The sequence below is a fragment of the Bos indicus genome, chromosome 13 (genome assembly GCF_029378745.1).
Source record: "Bos indicus isolate NIAB-ARS_2022 breed Sahiwal x Tharparkar chromosome 13, NIAB-ARS_B.indTharparkar_mat_pri_1.0, whole genome shotgun sequence".
NCBI lineage: Eukaryota > Metazoa > Chordata > Mammalia > Artiodactyla > Bovidae > Bos > Bos indicus.
In genome coordinates this window covers 43,491,355-43,504,350 of record NC_091772.1, presented here as the reverse complement: position 1 = coordinate 43,504,350, position 12,996 = coordinate 43,491,355, and the positions used below count along the sequence as shown (strand labels likewise).

Genomic DNA, 12,996 nt, shown 5'->3' with positions numbered 1-12,996 from the left:
TCCTCCCACCCTCACCTTCTCCCACGAAGTCCAAATGTCTGTTCTTTATATCTGTGTCTCTTTTGCTGTCTTGCATATGGAGTCATCATTAGCATCTTTCTAAATTACATATATATGCATTAATATATTGTATTGGTGTTGTTCTTTCTGACTTACTTCACTCTGTATAATAGGCTTCAGTTTCATCCACCTTATTAGAACTGACTCAAATGCATTCTTTTTAATAGCTGAGTAAAGAATTGATGCTTTTGAACTGTGGTGTTGGAGAAGACTCTTGAGAGTCCCTTGGACTGCAAGGAGATCCAACCAGTCCATCCTAAAGGAGATCAGCCCTGAGATTTCTTTGGAAGGACTGATGCTGAAGCTGAAACTCCAATACTTTGGCCACCTCATGCGAAGAGTTGACTCATTGGAAAAGAGTCTGATGCTGGGAGGGATTGGGGGCAGGAGGAGAAGGGGACGACAGAGGATGAGATGGCTGGATGGCATCACCGACTCGATAGACATGAGTTTGGGTGAACTCTGGGAGCTGGTGATGGACAGGGAGGCCTAGCGTGCTGTGATTCATGGGGTCGCAAAGAGTCGGACACGACTGAGTGACTGAACTGAACTGAACTGAATATTCCATTGTGTATATGTACCACAGCTTTCTTATCCATTCATCTGCTGGTGGACATCTAGCTTACTTCCATGTCCTACCTATTGTAAACAGTGTGTGATGAACACTGGGGTACATGTGTCTCTTTCAATTCTGGTTTCCTTGGTATGTATGCCCAGCAGTGAGATTGCTTAGTCATATGGCAGTTCTATTTCCAGTTTTTTAAGGAATCTCCACACTGTTATCCATAGTGGCTGTACTAGTTTGCATTCCGACCAACAGTAAGTGGGTTCCCTTTTCACCACACCCTTTCCAGCATTTATTGTTTGTAGACTTTTTGATAGCAGCCATTTTGACTGGCATGAGATGGTACCTCATTGTAAAAACCCAACTTCTTAATGCTGGCTCCTCATGAAACTTGACTTCCCTGTCTACATCACTCACTGTATAATATAATATCTCTGATTGTCTACTTTCATGGCTTTAGATGGCAACTAACTTTGACAAACCACAAATATAAATATTTTGTCTAAATCTTCGCTCTAACAGACTTCTATGTCCAACTGTATGTGTGCATCTTCACTTCAGTACCTGAAGGCATCTCAAAGATACATGTCTATAATTGAACTCATAATCATCCCACAAAAAATGTGCTCTCCCACCATTGTATCCATCTGAGAAAATGTCCCTTAATCACAAACGTCAGGAGTCAACTTTGATTCCCCTTTTCCTTTCACCATTCATCCAATATGTTAGAAACTCTAGTGGATGCTGCCCTTAAAGTGTATCCCTATTCTAACAACACTGACCACTTTTATTGTTCATTGTGTGGCCCAAGCCAGCATCAGTTCAGTTCAATTCAGTCACTCAGTCATGTCCGACTCTTTGTGATCCCATGAATCGCAACACGCCAGGCTTCCCTGTCCATCACCAATGATGGCCATTCTGACTGGTGTGAGGTGATTGTAGTTTTTATTTGCATTTGTCTAATAATGAGTGCTGTTGAGCATCTTTTAATCTGTTTGTTAGCCACCTGCATGTCTTCTTTGGAGAAATGTCTGCTTAGGTCTTTTTCCCACTTTTTGATTGGGTTGTTTGTTTTTCTGGTATTGAATTGTATGAGCTGTTTATATATTTTGGAAATTAATCCTTTGTCAGTTGTTTCATCTCCTATTATTTTCTCCCATTCTGAGGGTTGGCTTTTCACTTTGCTTATAATCTCCTTTGCTGTGCAAAAGCCTTTAAGCTTAATCAGGTCCCACTTGTTTACTTTTGTTTTTATTTCCATTACTCTAGGAGGTGGGTCATACAGGATCTTGTTTTGATTTATGTCATTGAGTGTCTGCCTATGTTTTCCTCTAAGAGTTTTATGTTTTCTGGCCTTACATTTAGGTCTTTAACCCATTTGGAATTTATCTTTTTGTACCATGTTAGGAAATGTTCTAATTTCATTCTTTTCTATGTACCTGTCCAGTTTTCCCAGAACCATTTATTGAAGAGGCTGTCTTTGCCCCATTGTATATTCTTGCCTCCTTTGTCAAAAATAAGGTACCCACAGGTGCATGGGTTTATTTATGGACTTTCCATATTGTTCCATTAGTATATATGTCTGTTTTTGTGCCAGCACCATACTGTCTTGATGACTGTAGCTTTGTAGTATAATCTGAAGTAAGGAAGGTTGATTCCTCCAGCTCCATTCTTCTTTCTCCTAGCTGCTTTGGCTATTTGGGATCTTTTGTATTTCCATTTGAATTGTGAACTTTTTTCTTCTAGTTCTGTGGAAAATGCCATTGGTAATTTGATAGGGATTCCATTGAATCTGTAGATTGTGTTTAGTAGTATAGTCATTTTCACAATGTTGGTTCTTCCTATCCAGGAATATGGAATGTCTCTCCATTTGTTTATGTCATCTTTGATTTCTTTCATCAGTGTCTTATAATTTTCTGTGTACAGTTCTTTTGTCTCCTTAGGTAAGTTTATTCCTAGATAATTTATTCTTTTTGTTGGAATAGAGAGTGGGATTGATTCCTTAATTTCTCCTTCTGATTTTTCATTGTTAGTATATAGAAATTAAAGTGATTTCTGTGTGTTCATTTTGCTAAATTCACTGATTAGCTCTAGTAATTTTCTGATAGTATCTTTAGGACTTTCTATGTACAGTATCATGTCATCAGCAAACAATGAGAGCTTTATTTCTTCTTTTCTGATCTGGATTACTTTTATTTCTTTTTCTTCTCTGATTGCTGTAACTAGGACTTCCAAAACTATGTTGAATAATAGTGGTGAAAGTGGACACCCTTGTCTTATTCCTGATCTTAGGAAAACTGAGTGCTTTCAGTTTTCACCATTGAGAATAATGTTTGCTGAAGCCTTATCATATATGGCTTTTAGTATGTTGAGATAGCCTCCTTCTATGTCCATTTTTTGAAGAGTTTAATCATAAATGGATGCTGAAGTTTGTCAAAGGCTTCTTCTGCATCTATTGAGATGATCATGTGTTTTTTATCTTTCAATTTGTTAATATGGTGTATCACGTTGATTGACTTGCATATACTGAAGAATGCTTGCATCCCTGAAATGAACCAAACTTGATCATGGTGTATGAGCTTTTTAATTTGTTGTTGAAGTCTGTTTGTTAAAATTTTGTTGAAGATTTTTGCATCTATGATCAGCAGTGATATTGGCCTGTAGTTTTCTTTTTGTGTGTTGTCTTTGTCTGGTTTTGGGATCAGGGTGATTGTGGCCTCATAGAATCCATTTGGAAGTGTTCCTTCCTCTGCAATTTTTTGAAAGAGTTTTAGAAGGATAGGCATTAGCTCTTCTCTAAATATTTGATAGAATTCTCCTGTGAAGACATCAGGTCCTGGGCTTTTGTTATTTTGGAGATTTTTGATCACAGCTTCAATTTCAGTGCTTGTAATTGGGTTGTTAACTTTTCTAAGAATCTGTCCATTTCTTCCAGGTTATCTGTTTTATTGCCATATAGTTGTTCATAATAGTCTCTAACAATCTTCTATATTTCTGCACTGTCTGTTGTAACCTTTCCTTTTTCATTTCTAATTTTGTTGATTTGATTTTTCTCTCTTTTTTTCTTGATGAGTCTGGCTAAAGGTTTGTCAATTTTGTTTATAAAGCTGTTTCTTTGAGAAGATAAACAAAATTGACAAACCTTTAGCCAGACTCATCAAGAAAAAAAGAGAGAAAAATCAAATCAACAAAATTAGAAATGAAAAAGGAAAGGTTACAACAGACAGTGCAGAAATATAGAGGATTGTAAGAGACTATTATGAACAACTATATGGCAATAAAACAGATAACCTGGAAGAAATGGACAGATTCTTAGAAAAGTTAACAACCCAGTTACATTGACTCTTTTATTTCTTTTTCATTTATTTCTGCTATGATCTTTATAACTTCTTTCCTTTTACTAATTTTTTTTTGGAGGGGGGGGGTTCTTCTTTTTCCAGTTGTTCTAGGTGTAAAGTTATGTTGTCTATTCGATGTTTTTCTTGTTTCTTGAGGTAGGGCTGTACTTGCTGTAAACTTCCCTCTTAGAACTGCTCTTGCTGCATCCCATAGGTTTTGAGTTGTCATGTTTTCATTGTCATTTGTTTCTAGAAATCTGTTGATTTCCCTTTTGATTTCTTCAGTTCTGTTGGTTATTTAGAAATGTATTATTTAATTTCCATGTGTTTGTGTTTCTTACAGTTTTTACTTGTAATTGATATCTAGTCTCATAGTATTGTGGTCCAAAAAGATTCTTGATACGATTTCAATTTTCTCAAACTTACTGAGATGTGATTTGTGACCCAAGATGTGGTCTATCTTGGAAAATGTTTCATATGCACTTGAGAAGAAGGTGTATTCTTCTGCATTTATATGGAATATCCTGAAGATATCAATGAGATCCATCTCATCTAATGTATCATTTAAGACTCATGTTTCCTTATTAATTTTCTGTTTTGATGATCTGTCCATTGGTGTGAGTGGGGTGTTAAAGTCTCCTACTATTATTCTGTTACTGTCACTTTCTCCTTTTATGTCTGTTACTGTTTGTCTTGTGTACTGAGGTGCTCCTATGCTGGGTGCATAGATATTTACAATTGTTATGTCTTCTTCTTGGATTGATCCCTTGATCATTATGTAGTGTCCTTCCTTATCTCTTGAAATATTCTTTATTTTAAGGTCTATTTTGTCTAATGTGAGGATTGCTACTCCAGCTTGCATTTGCTTTCCATTTGCATGGAATATATTTTGCCATCCTTTCACTTTCAGTCTATATGTGTCTTGAGGTCTGAAGTGAGTTTCCTGTAGACAGCATATATGTGGGTCTTGTTTTGTATCCCATCAGCCAATCTGTGTCTTTTGGTGGAGCATTTAATCCATTTACACATAAAGTAATTATTGATATATATGTTCCTATTGCCAATTTCTTAATTGTTAGGGTTTGATTTTGTAGATCTTTTTCTTCTCTTATATTTCTTGACTATGTAAGTCCCTTTAACATTTGTTGTAAAGCTGGTTTGGTGGTACTGAATTCTCTTAACTTTTGCTTGTCTGAAAAGCTTTTGATTTCTCCATCAATTTTGAATGAGATCCTTCCCATGTAGAGTAATCTTGATTGTAGATTTTTCCCTTTCAGTACTTTAAAAATATTCTGCCATTCCCTTCTGGCCTTCAGAGTTTCTGCTGCAAGATCAGCTGTTAAACATATGGGGTTTCCCTTTATGTTACTTGTTGCTTTTCCCTTGCTGCTTTTAATATACTTTCTTTGTGTTTAATCTTTGTTAGTTTGATTAGTATGTGTCTTGATGTGTTTCTCCTTGGGTTTATCCTGTGTATGGGACTCTTTGTGCCTCTTGGACTATTTCCTTTCCTGTGCTGGGGAAATTTTCAACTATAATCTCTTCAAAATTTTCTCATACCCTTTCTTTCTCTCTTCTTCTTCTCAGAACACTATAATTTGTATGTTGGTGCTTTTGATATTGTCCCAGAGGTCTCTGAGACTATCCTCAGTTCTTTTTATTCTTTTTACTTTATTCTGCTCTTCAGGAGTTATTTCCACCATTTTATCTTCCAGCTCACTGATTCGTTCTTTTGCTTCATATATTCTGCTATTGATTCTTTCTATAGTATTTTTAATTCCAGTAATTGTGTTGTTTGTCTCTATATGTTTATTCTTTAATTCTTCTAGGTCTTTATTAATTGATTTGGGCATTTTCTCCATTCTGTTTTCAAGGGTTTTTTTTTTATCATCTTTACTATCATTATTCTGAATTCCTTAGTAGGTAGTTTGCCTATTTCCTCTTCATTTATTTGGACTTCTGTGAAAGTTTGTTCCTTCATTGGTGCACTGTTTCTCTGCCTTTTCATTCTTTTTTTTTTTTTTTTAACTTACTGTTCTTGAGGTTTCCTTTTCCCAGGCTTCAAGGTTGAATTCTTTCTTCCTTTTGGTTTCTGCCTACCCCACCCCCCCAAAGGTTGGTGCAGTGGTTTGTGTAAGCTTCATATAGGGTGAGATTTATGCTATTTTTTGTTGTTTGTTTATTTTTCCTCTGTTGGGCAAGGGTGAGTGAGGTGGTAATCCTGTCTGCTGATGATTAGGTTTGTATTTTTGTTTCGTTTGTTGTTTGGATGAGGTGTCCTGCACAGAGTGCTACTGGTGGTTGGGTGATGCCAAGTCTTGTATTCAAGTGGTTTCCTTTGTGGAAATTCTCACTATTTGATACTCCCTAAGGTTAGTTCTCTGGTAGTCTAGGGTCTTGGATCAGGACTTCCATGGCAAAGGCTCAGGGCTTGATCTCTGGTCAGGAACAAAGATTCCACAAGTGGTTTGTTACAGCATTAAGTGAGATTAAAGCACATACTCAAAAATGAGAAACTAAAGATGAACTCTAGACAAATGGGAGTTACAAAATCAGGCAAATAATAATTAAAATGATGGACTATACACATATACACATACATCCATAAGCAAAATCAAGAGAGTCCAACAAAAATAAAGTATGATCGATTGACCCAGTGAACAAAGGAAACGAAAAATTATATCTACCAGTTAAAAACAAAACTAACAAAAGCACAAACTGGAAAACTAAACTAAAGCAAGGTGCCAAGTGGGGAATAAAGCAATGAAAACAAAACTAACAAATATGTTGAGAGGAAAGGAAAGAAAGAAAAGAAAGAAAGAATAGGTATGCAAAGTTAAATAGATATAGATGAAGAAGATTTATATACATTAAAGTTTAACTGCAAGGGGAAAAGAACAGTAGGAAAAGCAAACAAAGGAAGGTTTTTAAAAATTAAAATTAAAAAGAAAAAACACAAAAAGGAAGAGGAAGAAAAAAACAAAAAAAAGGAAAACTGAAAAGAACTGAAAAAGCCCAACATAGAAGCAGAGGTTTATAAGAACAATAAAGAGTGAGATTGAAAACAAAACAAAACAAAACAAAAACTCAAAAGCTTAATTAGATTTCATAATGCCAATAAAATCAACAAGATCCAAAAGAAACCACAGAACAAGTCAAAACATAAGAATAATAAATGTTTTTCTTAAGTCACTGCTATCAGGATCCTTTCCTTCACTTTGAGTCACAGTCCACCTCACCTCCCTAGGATGCCCCCCCAACACTGTGCCGGTCTCTGGACCTGCTGTGGGGGCAGTTCAGATTCTAATCTGTTCCTACTCCTGTGTGTTCTTGCCTCAAATGTCCTCAGCTATCAGAGCTAGTGTGTTTTCTTTTGTGGGAGCTCTCAATGTCCTTTTATATATTCCATAGACACAGAGTCTGAGTAGTTGATTGTGTGGACTTAATCTGCAGCTTATACAGCTGGTGAGAAGGTTTTGGGTCTTTTCCTTAGCCACACTGCCCCTGGGTTTCAATTGTGGTTTTATTTCCACCTCTGCATGTGGGTCATCCACTGGGATTTGCTCCTGAGGCTGCCCTGTAGGAATTGGGTTTGTAGGGAGGGCTGGGTGTGGAGGTAGTGCAACTGCTTGGGTTGCAGGGGTTCTGGCAGCACCAGGTACTCAGGAGAGCTGGCAGCCAGGGCATCAGAAAATAGAGTGCTCTAGAAGGGTATGTCAATCAGTATTGTCCAATACACTCCAGTATTCTTGCCTGGAGAACCCGCTGATAGAAAAACCTGGCAGGCCACAGTCCACTGGGTCACAAAGAGTTGGACACGACCAAAGGGACCCCATATGCGTAGATACAAGACTTTTTTTTGCCTGTGACAGCTCTGCCCCAATGAGGGTTGAGCATGAAGGTGACAGAGCTGCTTGGGTTGTGGGGACCATGGTGGCGCCAACTGTGCAGGGAAACGGACTGCCTCAGCCACTGGAGTATTGGCCCTATCAGAGTCTTTTTTCAAGCCTCTGGTACCTGATGATCAGAAGGCCTCTTCGGCTAGTCTTTGTCCATAGCTCTGCCCATTCAGGCACTTAGAGGGCTCCCTTACCTGGGGTCCTTCTCTGTTGTTCCATGCATCAGACACATAAAAGGCCCCCCTCCCAGTGCCCCCCTTCCTGCCCCGGGCCGGGGTCCTACTCTGTAGATCAGCAATCAGGCACTTAAAGGGGCACTCTGGGTGGGGTCCTCCTCTGTAGGTCCCTGCCTCAGGTGCTTGATGGGTCAGCCTCTCTATTGTTCAGCTGCGCATGCTGGTGTGTGGGGAGTGAGGCTATAGTGATGGCTCCATCCCCTATGCATGACTCAGCAGTATCTCCTTGCTACCATGTCTGCCTGGCTTTCCTCCACAGGCATTTCCCATTACAGTCTCCTCCCTCACATCTCCTCATCCGTCTCTCCACAGAAACTCTTGCCCTGGGATTGCTCCACAATCCCTAAGCTCCAGCTCCCAGCCACTGCGCCTTCTAGGGGACTTGCATCCTTGTCCGGGGTGTGTATGTCTGCGGCAAAAACTGTCTGATTCTCATTCTATTCAGGCTGCCACAGATCAACTGTTTCACACTCAGCCTTAAATGTTTCTCCTTTGACTCAGACAACTGCCCCGCTGTGGGGATTGGACACCTGCTTCAGTTCCCCCACGTGCTGAGGGCAGGTCCAGTCCTACTAACACTCCAGTTTTTCCCCCTAGTTTCTTATATTCTTTTCCACTGATCCAGTCCTCCTGTCTGCTCTCAGCTGGTGTTCTGTATGCACTTCTGTGTCTGAAGGTGTATTCCTGTTGTATCTGAGGAGAGAGATGTACTCCCCATCCAACTACTCATCTGCCATCTTGTTCCTCTACAGTGACTTTTCAAAAAACATCAGCTCATGTAACTACTATGCTCAAAACCAAAAATGTAAATCTCCATTTCTCTCAGAATAAAGTCTTTTCAAAAATCTACATGACACAAGCCCCCTGGCCCCACTGGCTCTCTGGCCTTCTCTTCAACTCCTCTCTCCCCACCTCACTAAACTCCACCCACATCAACTGACTTGCTGGCCCTTAAATGTTACATGAATACTCATACTTCCTTGACTAGCAATTTCTGTTCCAGAGAAATGCAGGGAGTACTATCTCTGTGTTTCAAGGCTCTTTCTTGTACAAATGAGAAGTTGTGTGGGATAAAGTGTAGTTGGCTCCTCTGCCCAACAGCTGTACAGAAACAGGAGAGATTGTGTAGAAATATCTCCTACAGGCCCTGGCCCATTTCTAACAGCTAAATACTCCTGATTTTGTTCACAGGCTCAGCCTCCACTAGACTATCAACTCAAGAATGTCTCATTTTTATTAATATCTATTGATAAAACAATTTCTAGGCAGACAATTAAGTAATTAAGTGAATAAGATTTGCTGCCTTATAGTAAGCAAAATATAATGCTGGATTTGTAAATGGTATTTTTAGCTTACCAAGATAATTATGCTAAGTTTAAAAAGTAAGTATACATCCTGTAGATTGAAGATTCCTTCTCTTTGTAAATAAAAACTCACATTTGTATAGGAAAGTGCTGCTGCTGCTGCTGCTGCTAAGTCGCTTCAGTCGTGTCCGACTCTGTGCAACCCCATAGATGGTAGCCCATCAGGCTCCTCTGTCCATGGGATTCTTCAGGCAAGATCATTGGAGTGGGTTGCCATTTCTTCCTCCAATGCATGAAAGTGAAAAGTCAAAGTGAAGTCGCTCAGTTGTGTCCGACTCCTAGAGACCCCATGGACTGCAGCCCACCAGGCTCCTCCATCCATGGGATTTTCCAGGCAAGAGTACTGGAGTGGGGTGCCATTGCCTTCTCCATAGGAAAGTGCACCAAAGTATTATTAAAATGTTTAGCCACAGCTTATTTTTATTTTTTATCCTTTGCCCTCTATTTCCTAATTTTCTGTAATTTGTATGTATTACCTTAATCATCAGAAAAGTAGAAGTATTCTTACTTTGAAGTCTTTATTGTTTCATAAAGTGTTAAATGTTTTAAAAGGAAAAGCAAGCTTTCAAAATTTCAGAGACTTCATTTAAGCACCTTCACAAAGTATAAAAATCTTCTCCACTGCCCTAGAAGCAAGACATTCTCAAAGAACCATGGTGAGAGCTGAGAGTCAATATTCTTCAGAGAATGGATAATCTGGGTGACCAACACCAATGAAAGAGAAGAAGGATTCATTTCTTAAATCAGCCATGTTGTCATAGAGAACATTGTTCTGTGAATGTGGTCAGGATGGTCTAAAACTCTAAATCTACAAGCAGGTCCCTCCTTCTCCCTTGACAAGCACACCTGCAGATACCTGCTCCATGTGCACATGGCACATGCACGTCCAGTCCCAACATTCACATGTAATCTTCACTCCACAATGATAGGTAGTTTGACTCAGCTTACAATTTATACAACAGCACAAGACATAGGACTAACTGTGGGCATCATTTCAGATACAGGTGGAACTTCTCTCCATAGATGAGGAGAAGAATCACAGTGAACAAATGAACTACTCTTTTTCACACATCCATGGATAAGCAGACACTGAGAACCCCCCAAAATACAGGGTGTCTCCTTTAGGAATTTCTCATCTGTTGAAGAGATACCACGTATACCTCAATAATCGCACAGCAAAAAGTGGGATCATTATTTTCTTACTTTCAGTTCAGTTCAGTCACTCAGTTGTGTCCAACTCTTTGCAACCCCATGAATTTCAGCACACCATGCCTCTCTGTCCATCACCAATTCCCTGCTTATTTAACTTATATGCAGAGTACATTATGAGAAACGCTTAGCTGGAAGAAGCACAAGCTGGAATCAAGATTGCTGGGAGAAATATCAATAACCTCAGATATGCAGATGACACCACCCTTATGGCAGAGAGTGAAGAGCTAAAAAGCCTCTTGATGAAAGTGAAAGAGGAGAGTGAAGAAGTTGGCTTAAAGCTCAACATTCAGAAAACGAAGATCATGGCATCTGGTCCCATCACTTCATGGGAAATAGATGGGGAAACAGTGGAAACAGTGTCAGACTTTATTTTTCTGGGCTCCAAAATCATGGCAGTTGGTGATTGCAGCCATGAAGTTAAAAAACACTTACTCCTTGGAAGGAAAGTTATGACCAACCTAGATAGCATATTCAAAAACAGAGACATTACTTTGCCAACAAAGGTCCGTCTACTCAAGGCTATGGTTTTTCCAGCAGTCATGTATGGATGTCAGAGTTGGACTGTGAAGAAGGCTGAGCGCCGAAGAATTGATGCTTTTAAACTGTGGTGTTGGAGAATACTCTTGAGAGTTCCTTGGACTGCAAGGAGATCCAACCAGTCCATTCTGAAGGAGATCAGTCCTGGGTGTTCATTGGAAGGACTGATGCTGAAGCTGAAGCTCCAATATTTTGGCTACCTCATCCGAAGAGTTGACTCATTGGAAAAGACCCTGATGCTGGGAGGGATCGGGGGCAGGAGGAGAAGGGGATGACAGAGGATGAGATGGCTGGATGGCATCACCGACTCGATGGACATGCGTTTGGGTGAACTCCAGGAGTTGGTGATGGACAGGGAGGCCTGGCGCGCTGTGATTCATGGGGCCCCAAAGAGTCGGAGATGACTGAGCGACTGAACTAAACTAAACTGAACTGAAAGGTGTATGTATCTATTTTCATATTATCTTAGATAATCAGTTCCAGCTGGATTACAGAACCAAATTTAAATGGAAACACGGAAACAATTGATCAGGGGACAATTTCCCTTCCCCTTGACTTGGGCTGACCTGTAACCTGTGGCACTAAACAGTGATATTTCCCAGAAGTGCTGAGCCAGATCTGAGCCCAGATAGAAGAGGATTTTTTCCCCAATCACTGACTTGGGATCACAGCACTGTGCTGAGATGAAGACCAAGTCAGTTGACAACAGTCTAGCCAAACATATATGAAAAACTATTCAGAGAAGCATGCATGCTCCTCTAACAGGAGCCACATCCACCTGCTAAAGCAGAACTGCTGAGCTGCTCTGCACTGAACTGCAAATGCATAAGAGAGCCCAACTAAGAGGACAACAGCTTAGTTGAGTGCAGGCTGATTAGCAAACCACAGAATCAAGGGAAGCATAACTGATCTCTACATTAAATTCTGAAATTGGGGAGTTTTCTGTGCAGCTACACTAAGGGGATAATATCGGTCTCCTACACAGAAGTCTAAATAGAAACAACCTAGCTAAAGTGGACAAAGTCTTGAAGAGGAGCTTCTCAAAGGCAGAAACTCATGGAGATTAAATGTATGAAGATGCAACCTTGTTAGTATTCAGGGAAATACTCTGTTTTCCCCTCTACCATGTTAAATTAAAAGGAGAGCCTTGTGACCTTGAGGAGGGCCCTCACCCAACCACACAAGCCCCCTGACCTCAAGACTCCAGCTTTGTAAATGTGAGAAAGAAATTTCATTTTTTTCTCAGCCAATCTGTGGTATTTTGTTGTAGCAGTCCAAACAGCCTAAAAAATTCACAGTTTCATCAGTTGAGAACAAAGAAAATAAGATGTCATTTGCACAAGGTGACAGAATAAATTGCAGAAGTAACACTGGAAATAAATCTCTGTTATCTGTCCAACCTTGGCTCAGATGGTAAAGAACCTGCCTGCAATGCAGGAGACTCCAGTTCAATCCCTGGGTTGGGAAGATCCCTTGGACGAGGGCATGGAGACCCACTCTAGTATTCTTGCCTAAAGAATCCCCATGGACAGACCAGCCTGGCAGGCTACAGTCCATGGGGTCTCAAAGAGTCAGACAAGACTGAGCAACTGAGCACACACACTGTCCATCGTTAACCCTCTCCAGCCATGCCACCTTTCCTGTTGCCACATCAGGAGGAGAAAACTACCAGGAATACACACAAGGCATTCATGCACAGGGGAGAACAGGTGACTTGTCTTGACTCAAGGAAAGTCTTGAGAGATGGACAAAGAATGACCCTCATGAAGGATATTCCATAGGAGC

The 12,996-nt window shown here is 40.0% G+C and overlaps 1 protein-coding gene across 1 annotated transcript in view; it reads right to left on the bottom strand.

Annotated features, from left to right (window-relative positions):
• LOC109568073 (dihydrodiol dehydrogenase 3-like) overlaps positions 1–12,996 on the bottom strand; it is a 98,005-nt gene that overhangs the window by 18,620 nt on the left and 66,389 nt on the right. The gene's annotated exons all lie outside the window — the stretch shown is intronic.